The 16,479-nt window shown below is 46.1% G+C and overlaps 1 long non-coding RNA gene across 1 annotated transcript in view; it reads left to right on the forward strand.

Moving 5' to 3' along the window:
- Positions 1-684: 684 nt before the first annotated feature.
- The window catches only part of LOC138986112 (uncharacterized), a 35,269-nt gene continuing 19,474 nt past the window's right edge, over positions 685-16,479 (forward strand). The window contains exon 1 of the long non-coding RNA XR_011463008.1: positions 685-830. This is a non-coding gene — a long non-coding RNA (uncharacterized lncRNA). The remainder of the gene's footprint in view (positions 831-16,479) is intronic.

The raw sequence follows: 16,479 nt of genomic DNA on the forward strand, positions 1-16,479 counted from the left end.
TGTATGTATATATTATAATAAATGTATATATATATATATATATGTAAAAGAATGTGCAGAGGTCTCTTTTAACCATTGCCCTCTTAAAATATGGATTTCTTGAGAGCTGGGATTTTGTCTGTTTTATCTGATATGTCCAAAAAGTTTTACTGTCTCAAAGAAGCTAGCACATAGTGGGTGCTTGATACACACTTGTTGCATGAAGGGCAGAATGAATAAGTGTGGATGATTTGAGGGTAGAGGAATGGTGTCGTGGGAAATCCTCAAGATTCCTGTTGGGTCCAGAGTTGGGCCAGACTTGGTGCCAGAATGAAGTTTTCAGACCCTTGGAGCTGGCTCCAGCTACACAACAAGGGACACACTCTCCCCCTGCAGTCAACCTTGAGAGGCCGTTGTCTCTGGTGGCCCCGTGGTTCCTGGAATGCTGTGCCTGGGAGACAGTCTATTCGTGAAGAGGCAGGGAGCCACATCCTCTGAGTTCATGTTCTAAAAAAGGAAACTGCTGTCTGTGGGTAAGAAAAGCATTAGAACCTCAAGGCCTCAGCTTCCTTGGAAGGCATTTTCTGCCCAAGTGAGCCAGCCCCAGGCTATTCTGGGGCCTCTGTTCTGGGCAGGCTGAGGCTGGGCCAGCAGGCCTGAAGGGTGGGGGAGATGCACGCCAGTCAGGGGAGGAAATGTGGTCTGGGAACCCAAACAAAGGCTTGTGGATGGAGGGCTGGCGGCAGCCTTGACTCCAGGGCTGACCTCTGGGAATAGACACATAAAAGGAGGCAGATTCTGGGAAAGACCCAGCTGTTCCCTCTGTTCCCACAGATCCCGGGAAAGATACGGTAAGCTCTCTTGTCGGTGGGGAGCATGATTCTCAATGTGCTGAGATGGAGCGCGAGGGAAGAGAGCTGCCCTCACAGAGAGCAGGAGCTGCTTTGGGTCCTGACTCTGACTTGGCCAAGTCTCTGTCCCCTCTCAGTCTCCATTGCCCTTACCTAGGAAAAGTCGGGAGTCCTTTCAAGCTCTCAACTCTATTCTGAGGCTTAATTCTCTCTTCTCCTCTCTCCTCCTCTGAATTGGATTTACTAATCCCATCCAATTCTAATAGCAGTCCTAGACTCTGTTCATAGAGTCAGAGCTTTCTTTGCAGGTCTATAGAGGCTCTTTCGGAATCGTCTCCCTCTAGCCTAGCATTTCTTTTTTTTTTCTAATTAGAGAATATTTACTTTACAATGTTGTGGTATAAACATTGATGTAATGCCATACAGCAACATGAATCAGCCACAGGTATACATATGTCCCTTGCCTCTTGAACCCCCCTCCATCTCCCTCCCCATCCCACCCCTCTAAGTTGTTATAGACAACAGCTTTGGGTTCCCTGCATCATACAGCACATGCCCACTGGCTTTCTATTTTAAATACGGTAATGTATCTGTTTCAATGCTATTTTCTCAAAGCATCCCACCCTCTCCTTCCCCCACCTTGTCCAAAAGTCTGTTCTTTATGTCTCCTTTGCTAACTGCAAGTGAGATCATCAGAACTGTTTCTAGATTCCATGCTGCTGCTGCTTGGTCGCTCCAGTTATGTCCCACTCTGTGCGACCCTATGGACTGTCCCCCGCCAGGCTCCTCTGTCTGTGGGATTCTCCAAGCAAGAGTACTGGAGTGGGTTGCCATGCCCTCCTCCAGGGGATCTTCCCGACCCAGGGATCAAACCCGGGTCTCCTGCATTACTGGTAGATTCTTTACCAGAGAAGAATCTTTTTTTTTTTTTCATTGCTCTTTATTTTTATTTTTTTTAATATAAATTTATTTATTTTAATTGGAGGCTAATTACTCTACAATATTGTATTGGTTTTCCAGAGAAGAATCTTTACTGAGCCAACAGAGAAGCCCTCTAAATTCCATATATATGGGTTAATATATTGGTCTTTCTCTTTCTGACTTATTTCATTCTGTATAGTAGGCTCTAGAACTGACTCAAATGCATTCCTTTTTATAGCTGAGTAATGTTCCATTGTGTATATGTATCACAACTTCCCTATCCATTCATCTATCAATGGACATCTAGGTTGCTTTCATGTCCTAACTATTGTGAATACTGCTGCAATTATGATTTCTTCAGGGTATATAGCCCAGCATTTCTGAAGAGCCCCATCTCCTGCCTCAAATCCCTCCTTCTGTACCAACCCCAGTCCCACTCCTGCCTCAAATCCCTGATGTCCCATATGAACCGCCCCCTTAGCCCATTCCAACCAAAGCACCATTTACCCCCTAAGATGCCCAGTCTCCTGTGGTCAATGCTCAGTGAATTCACCCAAACGAGGACACCACCGGCAGCAAAACAATCACTACCCTTTCTGGATCTGGTTTATCAACAGTTAAATGAGGGCTTGCAGCTGACAGCAGCTTAGGCTGCTGACTGGCCGAATGCTCTGATTTTACTCCAAGACTGTTATTAGCCTGTGAAGTAACCCTGGTCACGTCATTCTTCTCTTTGACCTCAGTTTCCGCATCAGTAATTGAGGTGATCGGACCAGGTCGGTTTTGGTCTGGCGAGGTAGATAAAAGCACCGACATTGGACGCAGGAGATCTGACTTCCCTTAGTCACTGGTTCATCTTGCCACCCTGGGCTGGTCCCTTCCCAGGCTTAGGTCAGATGGTGAGGGTGGCTTATCTGCTCTCCCAGGACCCCTCTCTCCCTGCCCTTGACATTCCTGGGACTCTGGGAACAGGTCCCTTAAACCACTTAACTAACAACTCCCAGATATGTTTGTCTCCTCTCATCACTCTGGAAGCTTCCAGATTGTTCCTCAGAACAATTGAAGGCGCCTTAATCACTGTGTGTGCCCTGATGGCTGGAGAAAACTTGGCAAGCAGGAGCTTATATTCCATTATTTTTAAAAGGAAAATTAATATTGTATTCAGAGCCCACCATAAAAGACCAATTTTCTGAATGTCACTAAAACTCTCTTGGACATCTGTTAAACAAATCGCTAGGGATTGCTACATAACATGAAATATATAACCTCTATTTAACATGAAGTATTGACCTCATTGGATGTTCTTAATACACAATGATCCCGTAAAGTATTGGATAAAATTTTGGGGGCTTCCCCAGGGGCTCAGTGATAAAGAATCCGCCTGCCAAGCAGGAGACTCAAGTTTGATCCCTTGGGAAGATCCCCTAGAGAAGGAAATGGAAACCTACTCCAGTATTCTTGCCTGGAAAATCCCATGAACAGAAGAGCCTGATAGGCTACAGTTCACGGAGCCACAAAGAGCTGGAGACAGCTTAGTGACTAAACACAACACAACATATTTTTCTTTCAGTAAACACGTATGTAATGTAAATTATAAGGAAATGACATATTAAAATGATCCCAGTACAAGAACCATTTAAATAGTAAGCCAGTGTGCATAACCACACTAATTGATGATTTATTTGTCAGGTCTTAGTTGTAGCATGTAGGATCTCCGTTGCATCATGCGGGTTCAGTGGTTGCAGCGTAGGCTCAGTTGCCCCGAGGCATGTGGGATCTTAATTTCAAGACCAGGATGAACCCGTGTCCCCTGCATCACAAGGCAGATTCTTAACCACTGGACCACCAGGGAAGTCACACATTGATTACTGAGTTACCTGAGTGAGTTGCAAGGTGAGAGGGGGAGTAGTAAGTGGTAGATAAGGTAGATAAGGTTGCCTGAGGTCAGTGTGTATTCACATCAAAGGAATACCTTTCTTGTGTCAAAGGAATACCTTTCTTGTCTTGACACTTAAAGCTCAGAAAGTGAGTGGCTGTGACCCAGTGACTGAAGCCATAGATGAATCATTTCAATAAATCATAGTGGACATCTGCTTGCTTTCCTTGACTTATAGTTATACAGCTCTGGGGACTGTCTCTCTTCATTGAATTTTTAAATGTGATACATCTGCTCGTGTCATGATCATACTCACTTGCAATCACAATCACTTTGCCTGCCTGACACAGGCACAGCTGAGAGGCCCATGGCCATGGCCACGTTCATTCCATTTACGTGCCCCTCATCTCAACCACGGTCGCTTCTGCTCTTTCTGCTAATGAAGGCAGCCACTTAGGCTTACACACTTTCATCCCAGGTTTTTCCTAGAAGGTATTTTCTCTTTAAATGTGAGGAAGATGTTAGCAATGATGCCCAGCACGTTTGAACAATGCTCTAAGGGGGTGTGCTCTGTGGAGAAAAGACTGAAGCAGAACTTGAGTGCAACCACATACTCTCACTAGGGCTCACCCATGACTTATATGCTCTCAGCAGTGCACAAGCCAAGTTATTAGACGGATATTCCCTAACAGTTTTGTAGGTCATCATCATGAGTATTCAGATGGCAAAGCATACCTGAACTATTGGCTATTTGTAATTTCCCTACCTGTTCTGCAGAAAAAGCAATCATTATTTCTGCTTCATAGATGGAGAAACTCAGAGGGATGAATTAACCAGAATGGCATCACAACCTGTCCTTGTTTGTTCCACCCACACATGGCCCCATGCACACCGACCCTGCTCCCCCACTTCTCTGACCCCTTTGGGCTGGGTAGGGATATTCCGTTACCTTGGATCTCTCCTTTGGCCCTGTTCTTCCACACCCTCTAAGCCCATGTCTCTGGTGGCCCCCTTTCTCTTCCCAAAAGGCACAAATCATCACTACCTGTGTGGTCCCATGCTTTTTCATCAAGTGTGCCTGGGCTTCCTCTTCTCCACTACCTGCAGAGGAGGGCACCACCACCCTGGAGAAGGAATATATAGCCCAGCCTCACCCCCCAAGATCCGCAGGCAAAGGTCTGTGACCCTCACCCCCTGGGTGAGCAGATGTCCTCTGACCACACTGGATTGAACAGAGCATGTTTCAGCCCTTGCTATATTGTCCTAGACAACCTGGTTTGCTGCCATGGCTTCAGCTACTACTCCAAGCAGATAAATCTTCATATGCAGCCCAGAATCTCCCCGCTAAGCCCCAGACACCCTGCCCTGCATTTAACCACTCTGTGGCCATAACCTAACCATCCTCTTGGGGTCCCAGCACCCATCCTCATCCCCTCTCCTCCTTCACCCTCTGTGGCTCATCAATAACCATGTCTGCTGATTCTGCCTTGGAAAATATGAATCATCTCCCATCCCGCTCCTCTCCACACTGAAACTGTCAGTTCTGCCCCAGGCCTCTCATCACTCCCTGGGACACTGCATCAGCCTCCTTGCTGGCCCTGCCTCCTCTGTCCAGTTCATCCCCCTCGTGGCAGCTAGAGCTTCCATTCAAGTCTGTTCATGTCATCCCCCTCTGTTGAGATCCTTTTGTTTGTCAGAAATTCAATGTGATTTAGGTGAGGCAAAAATCAATTTGATGTTAGGACACTGGACTGTCTCAAGCAAATGTGAAAAGTACACGAGTGGAGGTCAAGGTGCCTTGATTCAAGTACCAGTAAAATACTCACTTGAGGTTTTGTGTTTCTGCTTTTCCTGGTATTTTAATTTCATTCTCTCCTAATTACACTACTTTCCTCCACAGGATGGGCAACATGGCCACCTGCCACTCCCAAGACTTAGCCTCTATTACCATCAACACCATCTACCACTTTTGGTTCTAGGTTAAAAAAATCCCTGGGACCATCACTTGAGTGAGTGCCCACCCCTGGACCAGTCAACTGTGGCCACGCAGCAGGGTCATGTAGTGAAGGGCCCATCCCTGTGTATACCTACAGGTGGGAAAACTGAGCCAGGCAGGTAGCCTCCCAACTGACAGTGTCTACTGCAATGGCTCCTCATTCATTTTAGCGTTCACCTTATTTTTAAGTTGATGTCACATGCAACTTAGAGAATTTGACCAAAGGCATAGATGTCCCTAGAAAAATAAACATCCTCACAACATTTTGCATGAAATTTCAAGAGATTTGTAGACATTCTGTAGCTCAGTTCAGTTCAGTTCAGTCGCTCAGTCGTGTCCGACTCTTTGCAACCCCATGAATCCCAGCACGCCAGGCCTCCCTGTCCATCACCAACTCCTGGAGTTCACTCAAACTCACGTCCATCGAGTCGGTGATGCCATCCAGCCATCTCATCCTCTGTCATCCCCTTTTCCTCCTGCCCCCAATCCCTCCCAGCATCAGAGTCTTTTCCAATCAGTCAACTCTTCACATCAGGTGGCCAAAGTACTGGAGTTTCAGCTTTAGCATCATTCCTTCCAAAGAACATCCAGGACTGATGTCCTTCAGAATGGACTGGTTGGATCTCCTTGCAGTCCATGGGACTCTTAAGAGTTTTCTCCAACACCACAGTTCAAAAGTATCAATTCTTCGGTGCTCAGCTTTCTTCACAGTCAGTTTATGGACCTCAAATTAAGACTCTCTGCTTTGGAATAATAGTCTTCTCAGGTGGCTCAGTGGGTAAAGAATCTGTCTGCAATGCATGAGACACAGGAGACTCGGGTTCTATCCCTGGGTTGGGAAGATCCCCTGGAGGAAGGTATGGCAACCCACTCCAGTATTCTTGCCTGGAGAATCCCCATGCATAGAGGAGTCTGGTGGGCTACAGTCCATGTGGTTGCAAAGAGTCCGACAACTGAAGCAACTGAGCATGCATGCATGCATGCCTTGGAATAAAGTCTTTTCCCTAGTTTCCAAGCCTCTTATGACCGAGTCTCACCTCTTCACATTGCCAGCATGTATTTTTAGCCATCTCTAGCTCCTTACATATACAGGGGTGCTTCACATTTTAGTTTGTAGTCCCTCATCCCCCTACCACACTTTCAACTCATCCTGAAAAACTCAGCTCATGGGTCATCTCCCTCAAGAAAACATTTCTGAATCCAGTCTGCTCAAGTTAAGTTTTCAAATTGCTTCTGTGCTGTGCTTAAGCTTTACCAGCTGAAATTACCAGGGAAGCCCTCCCAGATTGCCTCTAGATACCACCAAATATCACTACAAATTATTCTGTGTAAGGCTTGAAAAAGTTTTGGAAATTTTCCAGATAGTAAGAAAAGCATGAAGCACAGACATTGATGAAAAGCAATTCTTGGCCATCCATTAATGGTCTGAGTGCCATGGAGCCAATCTAGCCCACCTCTTGTATTTGTACAGCTTGGGAACTAAGAATAGTTTTTACATTTGTAAATGATTGGGAAATAAATCAAAAGTGGGATAATATTTTGTGATAGATGAAAATTATATGAAATTGAAAAGCCAGTGACTTGGCATTGTGTGGCACATAGTATCAAGTGTTTGATAAATGGTGGTTGTTAAGAATAAAAGGGCCTTCACATGAGGGTGACCAAGCTGATGAAAAGACTAGAGTTCAAGCCACGTGAGGACCAGTGATGAGCAGTGACTGCTCACCTGGAGGAGAGGGCTATAAACATCACCTTGAAGTGTAGACAGTGTGTTGTCAAGTGCCAGGACACAGGTAAAAATATTCTGGTGGTTCAGAAGGGCAGAACTGGGACCATCAAGTTTTGTCTAGGAGTTTCTAACCACCTGAACTGAGTCACATTGGGCCAGGCTTCTTTATAATGTGATGGGTCCTGTCCCTGGAGGGTTTCCAGAGAACATCCATGCCATCCGTCTAGAATGGATGCTTCCAGGACTTACCTGGCAGTCCATTGGTTAGACTTCAAGCTCTCAAGTCAGGGGGCATGTGTTCAATCCCTGGTCTGGGAACTAAGATCCCACATGCCACAAAGTAGAGCCAAAAAAAAAAAAAGACCAGAAAGGATGCTTTGGTTGCAGGGAAAAGTCAATTCTGACAATATGTTGGAACTGTTTCTTTGACTTGTTTTCATCACTTTTGTTATTATGCATGCATGCTCAGTCGTGTCTGACTCTTTGCAACCCCATGGACTGTAGTCCACCAGGCTCCTCTGTCCATGGAATTTTCCAGGCAAAAATACTGGAGTGGGTTGCTGTTTCCTTCTTCATTTGTTATCATAATCATACTGGCCTGCCTCAGTCATAATGGCCTGCCCCTCTGCCTGACTGTTAAAGTGCTTTTGTTCAGGACTCTGTCCACCTATAGATGGCAGGAAGGGAGAAATTAACTCATCCACTGCCTCAGGCTTGCCATTCTAGGACATATTTGCAAGATTAATGAACATTTTTTCTTTGTTTCCTCCCCTCATCTCTGATCTATAAAAGAACCGGGCATCCAGACCCTGATAAACCGGTTATTTTGAGACACTAGTCTGCCGTCTCTTCAGTTAGCCAGCTTTCCAAATAAAGTTATATTTCTTGCCTCAGCAATTCAGTCTCTGATTTACTGGTCTGTTGTGCAGTGAGCTGTGCAAGCTTGAACTTGGTAACAAATTTGGCTTAGCCAGCTGTTGAGTTCTGTCCCAAGGCAACAAGGCCACAGAAGTGGAGCCCAGAACCAAACCTCCAAAGTTGACTGATCCCCTTTGTAACCATTGCCAAAAGCCCTCTGATCATCACTAGCAGGCTTCTTGCCCCGAAATTAGGCAAACACGCCCACCCTGGTAGTCACCCTGTAATGTCCTAACCAATCTCCTAATGCCAACCTTCCAACAGGAATTTTCTTTGTCTTGAGGCTACAAAAACTGGCTACCAACCCATGAAAACTGTGGACTCTCCCTGGTATGTCAGGGGTTGTCATCCTGCTGCACTCGCAGTGCCCACATTATCTCTGCTCTTTGTTCTTAATAGACTCACTCCTTTCTGCAATACTCCATGTCTGAAAATTCTTTTCCAACTCGTGTTTAGACTATCTCAACATTTGGGGGCACCTACAGGGACTACTCTCAGGGGATTCTCCCCCACCCTCCTTTCCTCTTTCTTTTCTTCTTCATTGAACCCTCTGTGAACAGGCAAATGACTGTGGTGGAACTCTGAACTCTGGAACAATTGAGGAACTCTGGCCAGGGTTACTCTCTGGTGTGTTCCAAAGGCCCCACTGCCCACTGTGCCCCAGTGCCTGCCACCCAAGCGGGTGAGGGCTCTCCTTTCCTCTTTTCCCTCCTTCTCCCTTAAGTTGAGGACCAAGACAGTTAAAAATTGTTCGTGCACAGGTCAGGCACTTAAAAAACCTAATTAGGTCACCTGTTGTTTGAAGACTCCCATGACAGGATAAGGCAGTCCTGACTGACAGCATCTACTGCAATGGCTCCTCATTTGAGCTATTTGAGCATCTGCCAAATAGGCTATTTGAGCAGGCTATTTGAGCACCTGCCCCCATCAAGACAACTTCTGTGCAACATCAGGTATATATTGGTTCAAGCAAAACACTGAGCCCACTCCCCTGGCTGCTGCCTTCCCAGCAGGACTACAGGGCAAATTCCTCATCCTGTCTTCTCTGCTACTTTTACTTTTCCTTCCTTGGTCCGGATTAATTTACAGGAGCCTAAGGATTGTCCCTGCGGAGAAGGCAATGGCACCCCACTCCAGTACTCTTGCCTGGAAAATCCCATGGACGGAGGAGCCTGGTGGGCTGCAGTCCATGGGGTTGCTACAAGTCGGACATGACTGAGCAACTTCACTTTCACTTTTCACTTTCATGCATTGGAGGAGGAAATGGCAACCCACTCCAGTGTTCTTGCCTGGAGAATCCCAGGGACAGGGGAGCCTGGTGGGCTGCCGTCTATGGGGTCACACAGAGTCGGACACGACTGAAGTGACTTAGCAGCAGTAGCAGCAGGGATTGCCCCTAAGTCATCCCAAAAAGAGCCTTCTGTGTTTCAGGGAATTGTCTAAAGTTGAGTCACCCATTTGGTTCTGGGAATCTCCTTTCCTGTTCTTTCCTGCTCTAGCTGCCAGGAGCATTTTTGTATGGTTTGTATACTGGCTTGTGTCTGCGTGGATGTGCATGCTCAGTTTTGTCCAACTCTTTACAACTCCATGGACTCTTTGCAATTCCAGGCTCCTCTGCCCATGGAATTTTCCAGGCAAGAATACTGGAGTGGGTTGCCATTTCCTACTCCAGGAGATCTTCCCTCCCCAGGGATTGAACCTGTGTCTCCTGCATTGGCAGGCAGATTCTTAACCAACTGTGCCACCTGAGAAGACCGGACGTGCCTAAACATATGGTTTGTTTCCATTCTGTGTCACAGGCTCACATCTCACCTCTCGTTGTCAGGCGCAGTTGTTGGGATGGTTGGCTATCTGTGCTGTTAGCTGCACTGTGTCTTGTCACATGCAGAGGGTTCGTTGGGATGCCTTCTGTGGCCAGTGAACTCTCAGTACCCCCCATTCTAAAAATGGGCTCAAGTGTGTCTCGAGAACCTCCCTCAGACTCACTTCTAGGCTGTAATCTCAGAAACTGGAAAATTTTGATGAGAAGAGGCTCCCATTCTTTTACGACAAAACTTGGAGTCAGTACAAAATGGGGAACCATAAAAATGACCTCTGAATGGCACACTACATTATAACACAATCCTCCAACTTGGTATCTTTACGTTCAAACCTTTATGGCACTCAGTCAGAATTCAGATCTGAGGGACTCATATCACCAGTATCTTTCTGTTGATGCCCTATCCCCTAAACTTTCTCTATCTCCCCCTCCATCAAATCTTTTAGACGACCCACTCCTTGACCTTTCTTGTCCAACTCCACTACAACCCTAACCCACACAGCACCCCATAGCTCCTCCACAGCTACCCCCTTATCAGTGCGAAAGCCCCACTCCCCTCCTCACTCAAGATCAAAGACTATACAATGCTAGAAAATAGATTCTAACATGCTTCCCTTAAGAGAAGTAGCAAATGGAGACATGAGCATCATCAGAGTCCATGCTCTATTTCCCATGTCTAACATTTCACGTATTCAAAGCAAACTAGGTTCCTTCAGTCAGGACCCCACCACTTTCATTAAGGAATTTCAGGCTCTTACCTCAGCTTTTGACCTAACCCGGCAGGACATTCATATAATTCTAACTGCTTGCTGTACACATGAAGAAAAGGCCAGGATCTGGGTCTTGGCCCAAATATGGGCAGATGAGGGGCATGCTCAAAACCCCAGTGACAATCCAGCAGGGGCAGACACAGTCCCAAGAGCAGATCCTGGACATAGATCCCAGGCAAATGATTAGGGGGCAGCAGGGAGGTGAACTGGGAGGGACTACATGATCATGTAGGAAAGGAGTACATCAAGGCTATATATTGTCACCCTGCTTATTTAACTTATACGCAGAATACATCATGAGAAATGCTGGACTGGATGAAACACAAGCTGAAATCAAGATTGCCAGGAGAAATATCAATAACCTCAGATATGCAGATGACACCACCCTTATGGCAGAAAGTGAAGAAGAACTAAAGAGTGATGAAAGTGAAAGAGGAGAGTGAAAAAGTTGGCTTAAAACTCAACATTCAGAAAACTAAGATCATGGCATCCGGTCTCATCACTTCATGGGAAATAGATGGAAACAATGGAAACAGTGACAGACTTTATTTTGTTGGGCTCCAAAATCACTGCAGATGGTGACTGCGGCCATGAAATTAAAAGACACTTGCTCCTTGGAAGAAAAGTTATGACCAACCTAGACAGCTTATTAAAAAGCAGAGGCATTACTTTGCCAACAAAGGTCCGTCTAGTTAAAGCTATGGTTTTTCCAGTAGTCATGTATGGATGTGAGAGTTGGACTGTGAAGAAAGCTGAGCACCAAAGAACTGATGCTTTTGAACTGTGGTGTTGGAGAAGACTCTTGAGAGTCCCTTGGACTGCAAGGAGATCCAACCAGTCAGTCCTAAAGGGAATCAGTCCTGAATATTCATTGGAAGGACTGATGCTGAAGCTGAAATTCCAATACTTTGGCCACCTGATGTGAAGAACTGAATCATTGGAAAAGACCCTGATGCTGGGAAAGATTGAAGGCGAAAGGAGAAGAGGACGACAGAGGATGAGATGGTTGGATGGCATCACCGACTCAATGGACATGGGTTTGAATAAACTCTGGGAGTTGGTGATGGACAGGTAGGCCTGGCATACTGCAGTCTTTGGGGTCACAAAGAGTTGGACACGATTGAGAGACTGAACTGAACTTGATCACGTATCACTAGAGGGCAGGAGAAAGGCAGTCATCAAACCTGTTAATTACAGCAAGCTTAGGGAAGATATTTGGGCTTCCCTTGTGGCTCAGTTGGTAAAGAATCTTACCTGGGTTCAATCCCTGGGTTGGGAAGATCCCCTGGAGAAGGGAAAGGCTACCCACTCCAGTATTCTGGCCTGGAGAATTCCATGGACTGTGTAGTTCATGGGGTCGCAAAGAGTCAGACACTATTGAGCAACTTTCACTTTCACCTTAGGGAAGTTATTTACTCAGGACCCGTCTAAAAACCCTACCCTTTCCCAGGCATCAGTTCAGTTCAGTTCAGTCGCTCAGTCGTGTCCGACTCTTTCCAGGCATAGCTAGACCCAAAAACTAATGATGGAAAGGCTATTACTGTAGTTCATTTCATAAGCCAGTTAGCCTCAGACATTAGGCTAAAACTGCAAAAACCAGACCAAGTTCTCCAGGCATCATTTCTTATACTATTTGACATGGCCTTTAAGGTCTTTCACAATAGGGAGGAAACATCCAGGACTAGGAAGGAACAGAGAGAGGAAGAAAAAAATAAAAGTCATGCTCAGTAGATAGCTCTTGCTCTTTCCCCATTCCGCTCATGGCAGGCTAATCCGGGAGCGCCCTCTACTGGCCAGGGGCTGTCAATGACCTGTTTCCAATGTGGTCGGCCTGCTGCTGCTGTTAAGTCGCTTCAGTTGTGTCCGACTCTGTGCGACCCCACAGTCAGAAGCCCACCAGACTCCCCTGTTCCTGGGATTCTCCAGGCAAGAACACTGGAGTGGGTTGCCATTTCCTTCTCCAATGCATGAAAGTGAAAAGTGAAAGTGAAGTCGCTCAGTCGTGTCCGACTCTTCGCGACCCCATGGACTGCAGCCTACCAGGCTCCTCCGTCCATGGGATTTTCCAGGCAAGAGTACTGGAGTGGGGTGCCATCGCCTTCTCCGTGGTCTGCCTGGGCACACTCAAAAAACTGCTCCATTCCACCACCCAGTATTCCTTGCCCTATTCGCTAGCAGGTGGCCCCTGGAAACAGAGCTGTCCTTTCCACCCTCAAGCGGGTGGGCCAACTCCTAAGATTCCCAGTGTCAAAGGCAAGACAGGACCCAATGCCTCAAAGCTCAGACCCCACTACTGCCATCAGTGATCACTGATGCCAGGAAAGGAGCCAGACAGTCTCCCAGGTCTCGACCTTTTGGAGGTAGACGACTGACGATGCCCGGGGCTCAATGTTCAGGCCCCAAAGGTCCCCATAAGACCAGAGGAGCCCTGGGTAACCCTGGAGGTGACGGGGGCCTCTATAACTTTCCTAATTGACACAGAAGCTACTTATTCTGTTGTAACTTTCTTCCCTGGTCCCACGCGCTATTTCCCGATCCTCCCAACAGGATTAAACGGACAACTTAGCCTTGGCCATTTTACACCCCACTACCACGTTACCTTGAAAATATCCTATTCTCACGTTCCTTTTTAGTTCTTCCGGCCTGTCTCACTCCTTTGTTAGGCAGAGACCTTCTAACAAGACTCAAAGCCACACAATCTTTCATTCTAACAACTATGGCTCTAAACATTGAATCCATTCCAGACAGTATTCCACCCCATGTTACCGTCAGGTACCTCCAATAGTATGGGACACCTCTACTCCTGGCAGGTCTACCAATGCCTCCCCAGTACCTTTCCCAGGGTCCCACAATACCCTCTTAAGAAAGAAGCTTTAAAGAGGCTACAGTTATTAATTTCTGAATTTCTCAAAAACAGCATTTTATCTCCTTGTAATTCCCCATGCAATACCCCGATCCTGGCATTTAGAAAGTCTGATGATACATACCATTTAGTTCAAGATCTGAGGGCAATCAACCAGGCTGTTGTCCCCATTCACCCTACAGTCTCAAACCCTTAGGGACTCCTGAGTCAAATTCCACTGGGAATTCAATGGTATACAGTCCTAGGAAAAAAAGATGCTTTTTTCCTGTACCCCAGTTCATCCTGATCTCAATTCCTATTTGCCTTTGAATGGAATGACCAAGACACTAAAAATACTCTGAACAAGTCACATGGATAGTGCTGCCCCAGGGGTTCAGAGACAGTCCTCACTTATTTGGCCAGGAACTAGCAAAGGACCTCTCCTTTTTACAATTGGAAGGCAAAAGCTGTGGGCTCCAATAGCCGTATGATCTCCTGACCTGTAGCCCAGATAAACAAACCTCAGATAAAAACACCATTTTAGTCTCAAACACTTAACAGAATGAGGATACCAAGTACCCCCAGCAAATGGTCAGATTTCCTTCCAATGGGTCACTTTGTTGGAGTTAATATTAATCCCAGGAAAAATAAGTATTGCCCCACACCAGAAGTCTCTAATCCTAGACATGGCCTTCCGAGCCACTAAACAGCAATTACACTAAACAGCAATTCATAACTTTTCTGGCAATGACCAGCTTTTGCAGAATTTGGATCCCAGCTTATGGTCCATTAGCAAACCCACCCTATGAAGCCCTTAAGGGACCAGAAGACCTCCCTCTAGAGTGGACTGATGAAAGGGAAACAGCTTTTAGACAAAGGAAAGAAGCCCTTGTCACTGCCCCAGCTTTAGGCCTGCCAGATTTAGGCAAGCCCTTTTCCCTCTTCAGCTATGAAAGGAAAGAAATAGTCCAATATCTGGGACTATCCCAGTATCCCGTGGCACATTTATCTAAAAGTTCAGATATAACATCCCAGGAATGGCCTCCCTGTCTCAGAGCCCTAGTCGCTCCTGCACTGTTAACAGAGGGAGCTTCCAAACTCACTTTGGGACAGCCCCTTACAGTCTATACTCCTCATCATGTTCTCAGTTTAGTCATTCAGTCATGTCCGATTCTTTGCGACCCCATGAATCACAGCATGCCAGGCCTCCCTGTCCATCACCAACTCCCAGAGTTCACTCAGACTCACGTCCATCGAGTCAGTGATGCCATCCAGCCATCTCATCCTTCTGTCGTCCCCTTCTCCTCCTGCCCCTAATCCCTCCCAGCATCAGAGTCTTTTCCAATGAGTCAACTCTTCACATCAGGTGGCCAAAGTACTGGAGTTTCAGCTTTAGCATCATTCCTTCCAAAGAAATCCCAGGGCTGATCTCCTTCAGAATGGACTGGTTGGATCTACTTGCAGTCCAAGGGACTCTCAAGAGTTTTCTCCAACACCACAGTTCAAAAGCATTAATTCTTCAGTGCTCAGCTTTCTTCACAGTCCAACTCTCACATCCATACATGACCACTGGAAAAACCATAGCCTTGACTAGACGGACCTTTGTTGGCAAAGTAATGTCTCTGCTTTTCAATATGCTATCTAGATTGGTTATAACTTTTCTTCCAAGGAGTAAGCATCTTTTAATTTCATGGTTGCAGTCACCATCTGCAGTGATTTTGGAACCCAATAAAATAAAGTCTGACACTGTTTCCCCTGTTTCCCCATCTATTTCCCATGAAGTGATGGGACCAGATGCCATGACCTTTGTTTTCTGAATGTTGAGTTTTAAGCCAACTTTTTCACTCTCCTCTTTCACCTTCATCAAGAGGCTTTTTAGTTCCTCTTCACTTTCTGCCATAAGGGTGGTATCATCTGCATATCTGAGGTTCTTGATATTTCTCCTGGCAATCTTGATTCCAGCTTGTGCTTCCTCCAGCCCAGCGTTTCTCATGATGTACTCTGCATATAAGTTAAATAAGCAGGGTGACAATAAACAGCCTTGACATACTCCTTTTCCTATTTGGAACCAGTCTGTTGTTCCATGTCCAGTTCTAACTGTTGCTTCCTGACCTGCATACAGGTTTCTCAGGAGGCAGGTCAGGTGGTCTGGTATTCCCATCTCTTTCAGAATTTTCCACAGTTTATTGTGATCCACACAATCAAAGGCTTTGGCATAGTCAATAAAGCAGAAGTAGATGTTTTTCTGGAACTCTCTTGCTTTTTCGATGATCCATCGGATGTTGGCAATTTGGTCTCTGGTTCCTCTGCCTTTTCTAAAACCAGCTTGAACATCAGGAAGTTCACGGTTCATATATTGCTGAAGCCTGGCTTGGAGAATTTTGAGCATTACTTTGCTAGTGTGTGAGACGAGTGCAATTGTGCGGTAGTTTGAGCATTCTTTGGCATTGCCTTTCTTTGGGATTGGAATGAAAACTGACCTTTTCTAGTCCTGTGGCCACTGCTGAGTTTTCCAAATGTGCTGGCATATTGAGTGCAGCACTTTCACAGCATCATCTTTCAGGCTTTGAAATAGCTCAACTGGAATTCCATCACCTCCACTAGCTTTGTTCATAGTGATGCTTTCTAAGGCCCACTTGACTTCTCATTCCAGGATGTCTGGCTCTAGGTCAGTGATCACACCATCATGATTATCTGGGTCATGAAGATCTTTTTTGTACAGTTCTTCTGTGTATTCTTGCCATCTCTTCTTAATATCTTCTGCTTCTCTTAGGTCAA

This window comes from Bos mutus, chromosome 3 (genome assembly GCF_027580195.1).
Source record: "Bos mutus isolate GX-2022 chromosome 3, NWIPB_WYAK_1.1, whole genome shotgun sequence".
Lineage (NCBI taxonomy): Eukaryota > Metazoa > Chordata > Mammalia > Artiodactyla > Bovidae > Bos > Bos mutus.